Source organism: Sapajus apella, unplaced genomic scaffold, assembly GCF_009761245.1.
Source record: "Sapajus apella isolate SASKATOON/1434 unplaced genomic scaffold, GSC_monkey_1.0 scaffold100, whole genome shotgun sequence".
Classification (NCBI taxonomy): Eukaryota; Metazoa; Chordata; class Mammalia; order Primates; family Cebidae; genus Sapajus; species Sapajus apella.
This window is the reverse complement of record NW_022437040.1, coordinates 7,166,170-7,180,228: the sequence shown is the minus strand read 5'-3', so window position 1 is coordinate 7,180,228 and position 14,059 is coordinate 7,166,170. Positions and strand designations below refer to the sequence as shown.

Here is a 14,059-nt window from a genome sequence, read left to right as displayed (position 1 = left end):
GGTTCTGACCCAGTGTCAGCTTTGGCGTGGCCTCTGTGCCTCCTGTGCTCGGAGCACACAGCCATCAGCTCCCTGGTTCTCTGGTCTTTCGTGGTCTTTCAATAGTTTCCAGCAGTGGGAGACCCCTTATAAAAAATTGGTACGTCAGGCAGAGACTTATCTCACTAGGGAAGCCCATATTTGCAAGAAATGTCACATGTGTAATGACGGAGACAGGAAAGTCTTTCTATTTGAATCATTTTAGTCTGGGTGGGTGTACTAGTGAATATCTAATTCTAGAATTTAAAGAATCTTTTTCTATTTATTTTCAGTACTTTTCAGCAGCAGAGGCATTGTTCTGGAGTAGTCTATGAACTGTAAACATATTCTCAGTATTCAAAAGCCCAATCACCTTGGGTGCACACAGGAAAATGTAAGTATTTTAAGCACTTTGTCCTGAGATACATTTTTTTAGATGATCGATTTACACTGTGTAGGTGTAAAGGCTTAATAGACAAAGACAAACGTCAGCTCAGCCCTGTTCATAATGAACAACATTTCTGAAGTTAATAAAATCCTTAAAAAGTACATTATGATGTGTTAAAAAAAGTCTATTTTTACTTAATAGCAGTAACGCTACTATTCAGTGTTATAAAAGGTTTTACAACCAGATTCAAACACTAGAATCCATGCCCTTCAAAAACATAAAACATATATTTACTTTCATTGAAAAATACTCATTTGATTTTCTTATATTTGTGAAAACATATTTTGCATTAAATAACATATGTTATTTAAATGTTGACATATTAACTGAGAAATTATCTCCTGGTTCCTAGAAAACATTAATTAAAACCTCAAAGGCTTTATCTCTATTTTACATGTTTCTCTGAAGAAAATGTATTGTTTAGAAAACAAACAGTGTTGCCATGTGATACTTTTTTTTCAAATGAGACAACACAGCGGAATAAAATATATGATCTGTAGCTGCTGAGGATGAGTCAGTTCCTGTTTCAATAACAAGAGTGTCATCGCTCAACTCTTAACCAGCACAGCTTGTCACTGTGGATGTGGCTTTATTTGTACATGTTGCCAGAAAGTTCTTAGGGAAAATACACTCATAGTTTTCATACCAAAAAAAAAAAAAAAAAAAAAAAGCTTTTGGTGAGCAGTTGTGGCTATGGCTGTTGCCTTGTTCGTTATTTATGCTGTAACCAATGCTTCACTAATGGAAGGGTAATGCTTGCCTGGCCGCATAAAGTAGTGCCTCAGTTTTCCCTGGGGAATTCGTCATTTGCTCATGTCACCCCAAAGCTCTCACACCCGTGTGTGGTGGTTTTCCAAAGAGTGAGCAGTGCGCCCCGATGGCATGACAGAGAGAACTTCCAAGCCGAGAATCCGAAGACATGTAGTTTCGTCTGGCTCTGCTAAGTGACGTTTTGATCTTGGATTTCTGTTTTCACATCTACAGAATTAGGCCACTGAATACCACGTTCTGTATGCTTTCTTCCGGGGAGAGAGTCTCTTACTCTTTTTCTAGAATCATGAAATTGAGCTGGCAGTCTTTGCTTGGTCAGAGCCTGATGTTTCCTGGATTTAGAACTTGGTTCCCCGGAGACCCACTGGACTAATTTAAAATGATTCATCTGCATGAGTCATTGCCCTGCTGCCTTCAGGACAAGATGTCTATCTATTGTCTTGTTGCTACCATTTTTTTACAAATAACTCTAGCTCAGCAGCTGCAGACTCTGGCCCCTGCACCTGGTGGCACTGGCCGGAAGACATCAGCGGGCTCTCTGCAGGCACACCTGGAGGGAGGGCTTGGGAGGAAGGCGTACGGCCTCCGGTCTCACCACCTCTGAAACACCATCCCAGGCTGTGTGTAAGGTTCATGTGCTTTGCGTCAGATTCTCAGTAGAACGAGAGGCCTTTCAGGGATCTTCCAAGTCCTGAAGGAAGCCACCAGGCGAATAGCTGGTTGTCACATCCCCTTTAGAGCCAGAAGGAATCAACATCCTATCAGAAGGAAAGGAAATTTCCTGCCATGGAGAGGAATCTTACAGCCAAACCGAGTCATGGTTTTGCCCTCATTTTAAAATCCTGTTGTGTATATGGAAGCATATGGATCCTAACAATTTCTCTTTCAAAATCCTCATAATGACTTTCATTATGGCCATGTTTCTGCCTGAAGTGTATCTGAAAAACGCATCTAGAGTCTAAGTCTAAAGGCACCATTCAGTTGTAATAATTAACATCTCATTTGCATTCAGTACAATTCTAAGTTCTATATAAGTGTCTAATCTGGTGATGGGCGTTGTATAATTGCTAAGTAAATATTTGCCGTTGGTTATGGAGAATGAATAAGATGGGCATGGCCCTGTCTTCCTGTCGTCGCAGCCCAGGGTCGCCTCCTCTATAAACTGTGACCACAGCTGAATCAGCGAAGCCGTCACCACCGGCCTCGTCCATCAGGGTCCTGAGGGCCTGTGAGGAGTTCCAGCACTCCCATGCAGTGACCCTGCTTTACTTTAAACTCAGTTACATACACCTGTTTAAGATAATGCTGCTGCGTGGCCGCTGAAAACTTCCCGAATGCCCTGTTTGCTGCTAAAGCTGATGTTCCCAAAGACAGAGCTGCAGCCATGGCGGAAAGCGCCACCCTCCAGGAGTGAGCCGGCATCTGCTTATCCACGGCTTGGGTCAGCCCCAGTGTGAGGGTGCCGCACAGTACCCAGGCCGACGTCGGAGTTTCCATCAGTTCAGAATGACTCGATCCTTCCCTACATGTGGAACCAGTTAGGGTATGTCTCTGGGTCCTGTGACATGCAGTCCACTCTTGAATTGCTTTGCTTCATCAAGAGTTGGTGGGCTAGGTATCAAATAGGGCTGGCCATTTCCCGCTTCCGTTCAAATCAGACCAATAACTGAGTCCTGCAGTTGCCTCCAGCTGGCCCTCCCTTCCAGGCCATCTCTTTGCCAGTCTGCCCTGGTTTCAGGAGAATAATCCTCCTGCCATAGATTGATGGTTGCCTGCACACTGCTTTCACTTCCCATTTTAAGATCTCAACATCCCTCCAGGCGGCATCCCTTGGCATCCCTTGGTTTGGAATCTGGGTTGTGAATTGCCAAACCTCCAGCCCCATCCAGGCTTACCCGTAACACCCCAGAGCTCCAGCCATATCAGCCTGCGTCCCAGCCTGCAGCATGGTCAAAAGCTGTAAGCCCGCTTCTCTCCTTCTGGCTTGTTTTTCATGTAAACCATCCTGCTGGTTGCCTTTGCTGACAAGGGTCCTCCTTCCATAGAGCTCAGGCCGCCTGGGAGAGCACCTCTGTGCAGCCGCCCCTAAGGGGAGGCGTCTCTGTCCCTTCTCATGCCTCTTGCACCCTGTGGCTGTGCTGTTAGAGAGTCACACTGAAATCTACGCTTTGGGCAGTTAAGAGTGTCTAAAGTGACTGCTGCCCTGCTGCACAGAACACTCGAGATCCGTGGTGTGATGGGAAGAGCTTTCCAGCTGTGTGGCCTTGGGCTATCTTCCTCTCTGGGCCTCAGTTTCCTCCCTGGAGCATGGGAGCACTGAAGGCTACCAACGGGAGCTGCCAGGGTGAATGGAGAATTCATGCCAGACCCTGCTGGTTGTCCCTGCAGAGCAGAAGCTCAGGAAACCCTCCCACCAGCTCCTGGAGAGCACGGGAGGCACTGGCTCCTTCGTTCTCTATGGAAGGACAGTTCTGCACCAGGGATTGTTGTTAGAGTCGCAAATTTGGGATTCTGGACTTCTGTGCTTGACAGGGGCCTCAAGTCCCCAGTGTCACTCAGTAGTGACAAACCCAAATGAAAGATCCTGGCAAATGATTAGCAGCCTTCCTGCTGCTGTGCACCTAAACCCTGTTGCTATTTTGGGGCCAGCATTGTTCAACCTGGATTTAGTTCTCCTTTGCTGTCTATTTTGGCTCTGACCTGCTCTGAAAGGGCAGGCTCCACACCGGGTGCCGCAGCCAATGGCTTGTCCACGGTCTTTGTCCAAATGGACTCAGTGAGGATATCACCAGAGGAAAAATAAAAGATGAGAGAACTTGAAAAACATATCTCCCATTCAGAATCTTTTTAAAAATATACTTTCAAACAAAGAGGTATTATAGAAAGCATTTTGCTTTTCGTTTAAAGCTAAAGAAAATCAGAGTCACTTAGAAATGTGAATTATTGGAGGAAGAGAGGAAGTGTTAAGCTCATTCTACAGTGTCTGTACGCACTTAAACATTCCAGTGTCTGTGTGGACGTGTGTGTCTGTGTGTCTCTCCATGTGTTTACCTGTGTGTGTATGTGTATCTGCATGCATGTACATGTACATATGTGTATGTCTGTGTATCTGTGTGCATGTATGCATGTATCTGTGTGTCTGTATGTACACATGTCTGAGTCTCTCTGTATGTGTCTCTTTGTGTGTCTGCCTATATATCTGTGTGTGTACGTATGGTCTGTGTGTGTATGTGTGTTTGTGTGTACACGTGTGTCTGTATGTGTTTCTCTGTGCCTGCCTGCATATCTGTGTGTGTGTATGGTCTGTGTGGTTTGTATGTGTGTCTGTGTGTACACATGTATGCCTGTGAGCCTCTCTGAATGTGTCTTTCTGTGTGTCTGCCTGCATATCTGCGTGTGTGTATGTGTGTGTGGTCTGTGTGTGCTTGTATGTGTGTCTGTACACATGTGTCTGTGAGTCTCTCTGAATGTGTCTCTCTGTGTGCCTGTGTATCTGTGTGTGTGTATGTGTGTATGGTCTGTGTGTGCTTATATGTGTGCCTGTGTGTACATGTGTGTCTGTGAGTCTCTCTGTAGGTGTCTCTCCGTGTGACTGCTTGCATATCTGCGTGTGTGTATGGTTTGTGTTTGTATGTGTGTGTCTGTGTGTAATTCTTTATCTACTCCTCTGTTTTCTGAATAGGCTGGTCCTTTGAATCCCAGGAGAGAATTTTTCCTTATACTCACTAAAGAAGTCTGTCCATACAGCATAAGCACAGTGTACATGTAGGGGATTCATGCCTGGAGCTGAAGCTGATTTTCATCCGCTATCGTTCACCCTTTCTGAAGTGTGCTGCCTTGCAGGCACCTACTCTCCTGTTACAGGACAGAAAAAACAACGTCGTTTATTTCCATGTCTTCGTTTTCACACTATGTCAGCTTCCTGAGCTGCACAAAGAGGCGTTTTGTCATTTCCCTGCAGGGGTCCCCTGTGACCCTGAATCTCATGGGTTTGTGTCCTCGAACCATATCATGAAGAGGGGCCAGCACGGCACCTTCTGACTGTGGCACACACACGTGTTAACCTACAAGGTTCACTTCTGCCCCACAAGGGTCAGCGTGCTTTGTATTAATCACGCAGTGATTCTGAGGGGGAAAACAGAGCGACTCTCCCTGCCGGTGACAGGACAGCCCAGGAGCAAGGGCAGGCTTCTTTCCAGGTGCGGCGGTTCTCCATGGCCTTGGTCATAGTCTGGAGATGATTGCAAAGTGAGTCTTGGGGCTGTTGCTTGTGAGAACTGGAGAGGTGTGTGTCACTAACAGAACCTGCCAGGCCCACGCCAGGGTGAACGGGCCTTACAGGAAATGCACTCACAGGTGAGACAACCTTTGGCACCAGCTCCAAACTTTCAGTTCAGAGAACGGTGAGTTCCCGGTACAGGGAGTGGAAGCTGATGTCATCGAAAAGATATTGCCTTGCTTTGAAATCAGCAAGCGTGGTCAAAGTTCTCCAGCACATCCACACAGATGAAAAATGTGACTCTGAATCACTATGGGCAGCTTTTTGATAAACAGATATTAAAAAAAAAAAAAAGCTCCATGTGTGGTTTTTCTGAGAATGCTACACAGCTTCTGTATGTGCGTTTTGACCCTATTTCACTTACAACTTTCTCGTAAGATTTTGTTAGGAGTGAAAAGCCACAATTAGCTCTAGGCCAAGAGTGAATAATTTCAACAGCCGCTGTAAGATGGTTTATATTTTTGGAGCCATATATGGGTGAAAGTAACGATTTCAACAGGAAGACAAAGAAAAGAAAACTTTTTGCACACAACGGAATAAAAAGGTTCAAACTTTCATATTTGAAAAAGTTCAGATTCCCAAGGCTTGCTGAACACAGCTCCAGGGAGCTTTAAAACTTGCTTTCAGTAAAAATGTATTCGAAATGAAATGCTTTACTAACTCTCTGGGCTAAATCAGGAAACTGCTTTCACTAATTAATATTAAACAGTTGGCAAGCACAGCACTTCCGGATGTGTTCCTTCTTCATAACTGAAAACTAGTGACATTTTAATTGAATTCTGATGATAATCTTAATAGCATCACTCTCTACATTGATTCCTTAAAGCAATTTTATGTTTGCAAATTGTCTTTGCATTCCTTTTAGGTTAGTTACATAACTTGCTTTGCTCAAAGGGTAAAAATTAAAATCTTACTAATGTCAAATGGTTTTGCTTTTCCAGTGTAAACATAGATATGTTAAGGAATGTATAGCAAGTTATCTTATTTTAATAGAGACTCATCAATGTTAGTTATTTAGTGTCTCTCAATAGTATTTCTGGCAAACCACACATGGCCTTCCTCATAGAACTGGGAGCGGGCATTGAAATGAATTTCTAAATTATGGCATTTCCTGGCATGCTGTCAATTGGCTTAATCATCTAAACTGTCAGCTCACACCCTTGACAGCCAGGTCAGGAGCTGGGGAGAGTCCAAATTTGGTGTTTTGAAGGAGCTTACAGGGGTCTCTAGCACTTAATGACTACCTTGAAAGTCATCGATTTCAAAAAGAACATTCCACTGTGGAAGAGCTGCCAAGAGAAGCAAACCTCAGGCAAACATAGTCTATAACAGAAACAGAAACTCCTAGCAAGAAAATACCATGACCGGCAGTCACAGAGCCAGACAAACTGAGTGAACTCGGCATGCAGAACTGGGTGAGGAATAGAGCCTCCTCAGAGCTGTTAGTATTAGCATTATTAAAGAATTGAAAGCCATTGTCTGAAATGGCGCTGTGTCAGGGTTAGTTTCCAGGCGGCTTGCTAACTTGCAGGGGCTGGGGTAGAAAGTCGTGCTGTAAAAGGCAAAGGTGCAGCTGACGTAGAACCTTTCCCTGAGGATGAGATGCCCACACATTTCAGGACTCATATACTATGACATTTTGGGTGCAGAGAAACACTGCACCATTCAGCCCTCAGCTACTGTCTCTCTGCCATCAATTTTGTCAAATGTCAAAAAAATCATCTATTCAGAGACACCTGTGTGGAAGAGAGGAGTGGACTCTGAGAATTTAGGAGGCAGTTTCCTAGTTGAGCTCATCACCCTCTTTCTCAGGACCACTTCCGCCTGCCTAGTGAGGACAAGCTTCAAAGTGCCGGTGTGGGCCGCGTTCGGAGGCACTGGAGGAAATGGCTCGGCTGCAGTTCCCATGAAAATTGAGGGATTACATCTAGGTAGTCTTTAACCACAGCCCTCCTGCCATCCACGCAACAGCGTTCTTGGTGACCCAAGCTGTTCTCCACCGAGTCCTCACCTCATCTTCTCTGCTGACATTTCCCCTAGTTGTGGCCATGCCCACAGCAGAGCTGCTCCCTCTAAGGTGATCCTCCCCCATCTGCCGGCCTCACAGGCATGGCTGCTCTGGAGACCACCACGCATTTCCTCCTCTAAGTCACGTGGGATGCATCCAAGGGCTCCTGGAGGCTCAGCTGTCATTAAAAGAGTGCAACTTACAGACCACACACTTCCTTGTAAAAAAAAAAAAAAAAGAAAAAAGAAAAGAAAGAAGAGAAGACAAGAGAAGGGAAGCAAAGAAAACTCTCCTTGTATTCTTCAAATTGTAGAAGGAGGCAAGAGTTAAAAAAAAAAAAAAGTCCTGGAAATGTGAGTTCTTCTCCTTAATGTAGAAATAACCTGTGCTGAAATTCCAGGCGTGAAGGCCATTGGCTTGAGCCTTCTTAGTCAATACGTATGACAGACTTTTGAGAGCCGCATTCACTTGTGTATGATAATAATAACTGGAAGACAGTATTAAGCATCTCAAATCCCAAAGTATGAAATAACAAATGCTCCAAAATCTGAAATGTTTTTGAATGCCGACATGATGCTCAAAAGAAATGCTTATTGGAGCGTTTTGGGTTTTGGATTTTTAGATTTGGGAGGCTCAAATGGTATGTTCATTATGCAAATATTCCAAAATCCAAAATCATGAAATCTGAAACACTTGGGTTCCAAGCATTTCGGATAAACAATACTCAACCTAAATACACCTATCATTTTTTTTCCTAGCTGGAGGGGAAAGAAAAAGCCAGTCACATTGATGTATCAGCAAATGTACAAAGCATTTCTGAGTGAGTGCAAGTTGTAGAAGGTCAGGGAAGAAGTCAGGGAGACCAAGAGGGGACATGAACAATTCTGAAGCGCCTTCAAAATGCAGGTAACCGATTTTGTTTTGTTTCGTTTGGTTGCCAAGACTGGATCTTGCCATGTTGCCCAGGCTGGCCTTGAACCTTTGGGATTGAGTGATTCTCCTGCCACGCCTTCCCAAAGTGCTAGGATTACAGACATGAGCCACCACACCCGGCCTGGTAACTGATGTTTTAGAGACAGTAAATACGTATTTGTGATGCGCACAGTATCATGACAAATGCTGTTAATATGAAGAAGGTGCATTGACTCCTCTTCTTGGGGAAATTGCAGATCAAGATGATAGCATAATCTTAGCTCCCAAAAGACATTCGGTTCCTCTTGTAAACACTCTGATTCTTTTGTGTGGTCACATGGCTGTTTTGTTACCACCAGGAAAGTTATCAACGTCATCTTTTAGATCAGTGGTTCTGTGTTGATTGTATTCACTCATGCCTCAAATCTTCACTAGTAACACTTCTCATTCCTGCAGTAATTCTTCACCAAGGCCACAGATCACCTCACCAGGCAGAACGACAGTAACTTTTTCCTAACTGGAGAGGAAAGGAGAGTGAATCTGAGGAAGCAACCCCCTCCCCAAGTCCTGACCTCACTGGGACCCTGCCTTGCAATGCAGATTACTTTAGACTCTTTGAACACAAAGTACTGCAGCCCATAATGATAAAATACTTGTGCAAATTAATTTTTAAAAGCCCTCTTCCCATAAATCTAAAACTTGTAGATATATAAAAACTAACATTTCTTTCCATTTTGTAGAAGTCCAAGGGACTTGACGTCTTCATTTGCAGAAGGGGCCCTGTGTTGATGCATCTCACCCAGAGACCTTTTGTGTGCTGACCTGTTACCTGGACTCCTTAATTAGTTTACCCCTCCTCGCAGTTATGCAGAGCACTACAGAAAGTCAATTGATTCATTGTTGTAGATGACAACCATGGTTTCACAAGCCCTCAGGATCCAAGGTGCTGGGTTGGTTTCCATTCTGTGGCTCTTCATCCTTAGTCTTGGATTAGTGCTGTGTACTGGTCCATTTTCACATGGCCATTGAGAACTACCAGAGACTGAGTCATTTATAAAGAGAAGTTTAACTGACGTGCCACACATTTAAAGCACCAGATTGTGTGAGAACTTGCTCACTATCAGGAGAGCAGCGTGGGGGAAAGCCATGATCCCATCACCTCCCTCCAGGCCCCTCCCCTGACACATGGGGATGACAGTTTGACATGAGATTTGGGGTGGAAACAGCCAAACCATATCATGCTGCTGTCAGAATAATGCCCCCCAAACACATCTGTCCCCGCTGCTGCCTCTTCTAATGCTAGGCAGCTGTGCTGGCAATCACCATGTCTCTGTAGATGGCTGAAGAGAACAAGCTCTGCTGGAGAGGAGTATCACTCTGCGCACGGGAAGCTTCTTTGTGGTCTTTGCTTGTGGTGTCTCTTCCAGGGGTCTGCTGTCCCTGAGCACTGCAAGGCCTGCTCTACACGACCATCCCTCTGCGTTTACAGCCTCCCTGGTCCTTGACGCCCATGTAGGAGAGACAAGGAGGATGATATCAGAGTGATAAAATGAGTTTACACTGCTCTTGGATGTAGCCACCGCATCTTCTCACAAGTCCTGACATAGTCCATCCTTCTGAACTGGCTTGAACTCTCCCCGGTGTGTTTCTTGTAGAGGGCAAACATCCGGGATGATGGCCCAGATCGCCACAGGAAGCAGAGGCTCAGTTGCGACCACGGTTTGGCTCTGTGACCCGACTTTCTTTCTGTGTTTTCCGGAGCAGATTGAAATTCACTTACTTTCCGAAAAGTATCTGAGGTTCAGACAGTTCAAAAAAGTATGCTTAAGGTGTTAAAGACTCCAAGAAAAGGTTGTACTCTCTTCAGTTAAGGAGGAGAAAAACATACTTGCATATCAATTCCTGAAGCACAGAAAATGGGAGATAATAAGTTTTTGTTGTTTTAAGTCATTAACTTAATTAGGAGATAATTTGTTATGCGGTTGTAGCTATGTCAGATGAAAAGGGCTGAGGCCATCAAAATACAGAACTGTAGATGGAAATCCCAGGAATCTGCTATCTTATTTTTTGACAGTGAACTTTGGCACATGAGTTTAGCTTATATTAATTAATGCCTTTCGAGGACACCTGAGAGCGTCACCATCACGCCATGGCTCTTTCACCTCTTCTCTGTCTGTGCTGTCTCTTCATGTCACTTTATATGTTTACATTTCCAGCAGGAAAGGCATGTTTTTGGTCTAGGCAATTTTCCCAGACACTGTTTCCTGTGTAGCTGAGGACAAAAAGATAATTTATTAATATCTCAGCCGTACACCCAGGCAAGAAACAAAATTGTATTATTTTTTGCTTGACAAAATTTGGAGGAAGACAGAGTCACCTGCTTTAGATACAAATCAGCCAGTGCTCCTGGTCAATAAGAAATGGAAGTGTCACGTACATTTCTGACTTGCTTTTCTCATTGCTTCAAGTCACTCATTGGCAATTTCCATCCAGCTCACGATTCCGTGCTGTTCAGGTCACGTTAACAGACAGCAACCGACTTACTAGACAGGTCCCACCATAGCAACAGATGGCTGCGTTCACATAGGGGCACCTGGCCAAACCCCCTCCTCCCCAAACTTAGCATCACGCCTCTGATTCTGTGGGACAGTGGGCAGTGCTGAGGGGGCCTGACAAGTAACTCGAGGGCATTTCAGGGCCCAATTTAAAATAACTAGATTGTGATATTTATTTATAGTATAGAAAAATTAGAAAATATAGCTGGGCAAAGAGAAGATCCTACAAATTATTTATTTATAGTATATTTATAGTATAGAAAAATTAGAAAATATAGCTGGGCAAAGAGAAGATCCTACAAATTAACCTCTAATCATAACCTAAATGTAACTGGCCACTGAGAAAAGCACCTGGCTGAGAGGATGAGCACCAGAACTAGCTCCTGTGAAGCTGAGGCTGCCTGGGGACTAGAGTGCGGGGGTCAAACGTTATCCCCTTCCGGAATAGACAACGTGATCTGCAGAACCAGTGGATGCAATGACCTCTCTGAGCACTCAGGACACCTGGCCTGCCGGGCGTCCACTCTCTATTTCAGGTTGTGGATTTTCAGGCTTGGGATGCTCACATGTCCTTTTTATGATGCAAATATTCCAAAATTCGATAAAATCTGAAATCTGAAACCCTCTGGTCCCCAGCATTTCAGATAAGCGATCCTCAGCCTATATAAGCCTATCTATTTCTTGCTAGCTGGAGAGGAATGAAAAAGTCAATGATATTGATGTATCAGCAGATGTGCACGGAGCATTTTTGACTAAGTACCAGTCGTGGAAAGCCAAGGAGACCAAGAAAGGACAAGAACAATTCTGAAGCAACTTCAAAATGCAGGCAACTGACTTTTTTTTTTATACAATAAATAAGTATTTACAATGTGCAAAATATCTTGATACATGCTGTTAATACGAATGAAGGTTCACTGACTCCTCTTCTAAGGGAAGTTACAGATTAAGGTAACAGCATAACCTTAGATCCCAAGGACACTGGGATGTGGCTTTGGCTTGGTTACACTCTGGTTCTCTTGTGTGGTCACATGGCCGTTGTGTAGGTTACTATCAGGAGCGTTTTCAGCAGTCTTCTAGGGCAGTGGTCCTGTGCCTGTTTTATTCACTCATGCCTCATACCTTCATTAGCGACACTGAAGCCTGGAGAGAAATGAGGTTGGATCGCTGCTGTTGAAATTAAAATATGTTCCTCTCTAATCTGTTACTATTCCCAATTTGTACATGAGGAAAATCAACACTTAGAAAAGTTGGGAGATCTTCCCCAAATCACACAGCTGGTAAATTCCAAAATCAGAATTCAAGCTTCAGGGAGTTTAATCCCAAGGCCAGGGGCCTGATTTCCACAGCTCGTCCTCTCTGTCTCTGATGTTTTCCTCCCCTCCCCTCCAGCCCCTGCCAGGACCCAGGGGCACTCATGGGGCATCTAGCTGTCTATTTACAGTTGTACACATCTTTAACTTATCGAGGTGGAAAAGCGTCTTCCATACTGTTTGGCAATCTGCTTTAATTCTTCTAAGAATGTAGCATGTATATTATCCATATCAACACATTACTATTTCTTTAATTGTAAGGTCTACATCACTGTATAAAAACATCGTAAGAATGCATAGTTGGCTTACGCTAATATCCCCATTGCTGATGGGAAGGATGGGGTTACAAAAGCTGGAAGACAGGACACATGCATTTTTAAGGCTTTCTATGTATTTTCTCAAATTTCCTGCTTAAAACATGACATCAATTTGCATTCACATCAACTGTGTTTTGGAGTGGACACAGGGCACTGATTTTGCAAATCTGCCGGCATTTCAGGAGCAAGGGTTTGTTCTGAGGCTTAAGCCACTACAAGAACACACACCACAATGATCAAGCCTCATGAAGTCCTCTGGTGACTCATGAGGTTGGAAAGAAATCGCTGCTGTTGAAATTAAAATATGTTCCTCTCTAATCTGTTATTATTTCCAATTTATATGTGAGGAAAACCAACACTTGGAGAAGTTAGGAACTCTTTCCCAAATCACACAGCTGGTAAATTCTGACATTAGAATTCAAGCTCCAGGAAGCTGACTCCCAAGGCCGGGAGCCTGGTTTCCACAGCCCATCATCTGCGTCTCCTCCCCTCCCCTCCATCCCCTGCCGGGACACATGGGGCACTCCCGGGGAACCTTGGTCACCTGCTTTTCCTTAAATTATACAAGCTCTGACCACTTGACTTTGTCCCGTTGGCCAAATTCACTTGAGCACTTAAAACACAATGACTGAGTCATTATCAATGCACAGAGCATTAGCGGCTCCTGAATGCAAACCTTCTTGGATGATTCAGAAGCAGTTCAATCCATAGGATATATTATTTTTATTTTTTTAATTATTTTTATTTTTTGAGAGTCTCCCTCTGTCACCCAGGCTTTAGTGCAATGGCACAATTTGGACCCATGGCAACCTCCAACTCCTGGGTTCAACTGACTCTCCTGCTTCAGCCTCCCAAGTAGCTGGGATCACAGGTAGCCACCACCATACCTGGCTAATTTTTGTATTTTTAATGAGATGGGGATTCACCATGTTGGCCAGGCTGATCTCAAACTCCTGACCTCAAGTGATCCACTCACCTTGGCCTCCCAAAGTACTGGGATTACAGGTATGAGCCACTGGCCCGGCCCATAGGATATTTTTTGAGGTTTTTGGTGTAGAATAGTTTAGCATACTAGGGTGTGCTCTGAGAAGTCCCTTATAGGTCTTCTCCATTGTTGCAATGAATGGAGGTGTTTCCTTTGCTTTCTTTTTAGGCCATGCAAATACACAGAGCAAAAAAAAAAAAAAAAAAAAAAAAAGAAGAAGAAGAAAAGACTATTTGAGAAGAATCTACTTGTCTCTCTCTCTCTTTTTTTTTGAGACGGAGTCTGTTTCTGTCACCCAGGCTGGAGTGCAGTGGTGCCACCCCGACTCCCTGCAACCTGCTACACTGTTTTATTAATTCTTGCTTCCTTTCAGTGCCGTGCGAGATGATGGTTAAAGGCACACCTGTGTAAGGACGTGGCACCTGCTCCTACACACTTAGACAGTTGAAATGACTT

The 14,059-nt window shown here is 44.2% G+C and overlaps 1 long non-coding RNA gene across 1 annotated transcript; it reads left to right on the top strand.

Annotated features, from left to right (window-relative positions):
• Positions 1–4,111, top strand: LOC116536461. Its single transcript, XR_004262647.1, has 2 exons — positions 1–139; positions 312–4,111. It is a non-coding gene; the product is annotated as an uncharacterized LOC116536461 (long non-coding RNA).
• The last annotated feature ends 9,948 nt before the right edge of the window (positions 4,112–14,059 follow it).